Below are 1,644 nucleotides of genomic sequence, written 5' to 3'. Positions count from 1 at the left end.
TGAGATGCGATCACAGCCAAGGTGACAAGCCGAACGGAATCCTAATGAAAACCCTGCTAAACGCCCTTTCTTTGCATTTTGTCCTCTATGAGGAAACTCGCACAGTTTTCCACCTTTTGAGTATATTTTAAGGAAGAAATGCATATGTACCGCATGATGGAAAAGTATTCACCAGCTAAAAAAGACTCGGCTAGTTGAAAGAATTGTCAGAAAGTTCCCTAAAGCTTATTCTCTTAGCCCACGCCGCCCTCTGACTGTTAGCCATGCTTAGTTATGGAGTTTCCTTCTCCACAGCAAGGCCTCCCAACGCCCTGCATTCACTTCATTGTATTTTCACTTTTCGTTGGTTTTAATTACTTTGTAACATAATTCCTTGTCTATGCTATGAATGAATGGCATACTATGTATCTATATATTTCTGAATTCTAGCAAAATCATGTCTAATCCTACTCAATGTTGCTGAATGCAAATATATTCATAATATTACTCCTTAGCCCCAGCACTACATTAATCTATCTCAAATTCTACTTTACCTACAAACCCTAACTGTTAATGATCAAGTCTAATATCCTTTCCTTTGTTCTTAAAATAAAATACAAAATTAGCATGCCCTCCAAAGTGTTTCCAGCTTCAGCTTTTCTATTCTCTACCAGGTGAGTCTTCTTCAGCTGTAGAAGCAGCCCCAGAACAGGATGTCCTGAAAGTTCTGACTGTTCGCCAATCCCCATGCCCTTCATTTAACCCCACTCATCCTGCAGGACTCAAATCCCAATCTCCTGTAAGCACTTTACAGACTTTTATACACCCCAAGTTAGGCCCTCTATCTGTCACATAATCTAATCCTGGGTCTCAGTACTTGTGAAACGAATAAAAGAATGAATGAATAAAAGAAAGTAGGTGTGAAAACAAAAGCTACTCCTCTTATATGCAGGATGTTATGTAATTTGGCACAACAAAGTTTGGTTTCATCCCAACAGATTACTGAACCACAAGTGTCAAAAGTCAATGTGACCTCCAATTAATAAGGCTAGTTCATTGCACCTGTAACAAAATAAGTTATTATTAATGCCACTGTTTCTTTTCTGACTTCAGATAAACAGGCCTTAGGTAGTATAACAGAACTTTATGAATAGAGCTTTTGTGTAACCCATACCCCAAGTTTATAAATAGCTATTTCAGCTCCTCAGTAATCAAGGACTTGAAAGGGCTTAAGATGATACTTTCTATTCATTAAGACTTTCATTTTAGAGCAGTTTAACACATAGCAAATTGAGCAAAAGGTTCAGAGATTTCTATTATCAACATCTCCCACCAGAGTAATACCTTTGTTATAGCTGAAGAACCTACATTGGCATATCCTAATCACCTTAAGTACATAGGGTTCACTCATTGTGTACAAACATATACTAGTAATGACAGGTGTTCCATCATAATGTCATGATATAGAATATTTTCACTGCTCCCAAAGTTGTCTGACCTCTACCTATTCATCTCCCTTCCCCACACACCAAACCCCTGGTATTTGTACTATCTCCATAGTTTTGTCTTTTTAGATGTCATATAGTTGGAATCATACATGTAGTCTTTACAGATTGGCTGATCTCAATAATATACATTTAAAGTTCCTCCATGTCTTTTCATGAC

This window comes from Myotis lucifugus, unplaced genomic scaffold, assembly GCF_000147115.1.
Source record: "Myotis lucifugus unplaced genomic scaffold, Myoluc2.0 scaffold_68, whole genome shotgun sequence".
In the NCBI taxonomy this organism is placed as follows: domain Eukaryota; kingdom Metazoa; phylum Chordata; class Mammalia; order Chiroptera; family Vespertilionidae; genus Myotis; species Myotis lucifugus.
Note: the sequence above shows the minus strand (reverse complement) of the source record.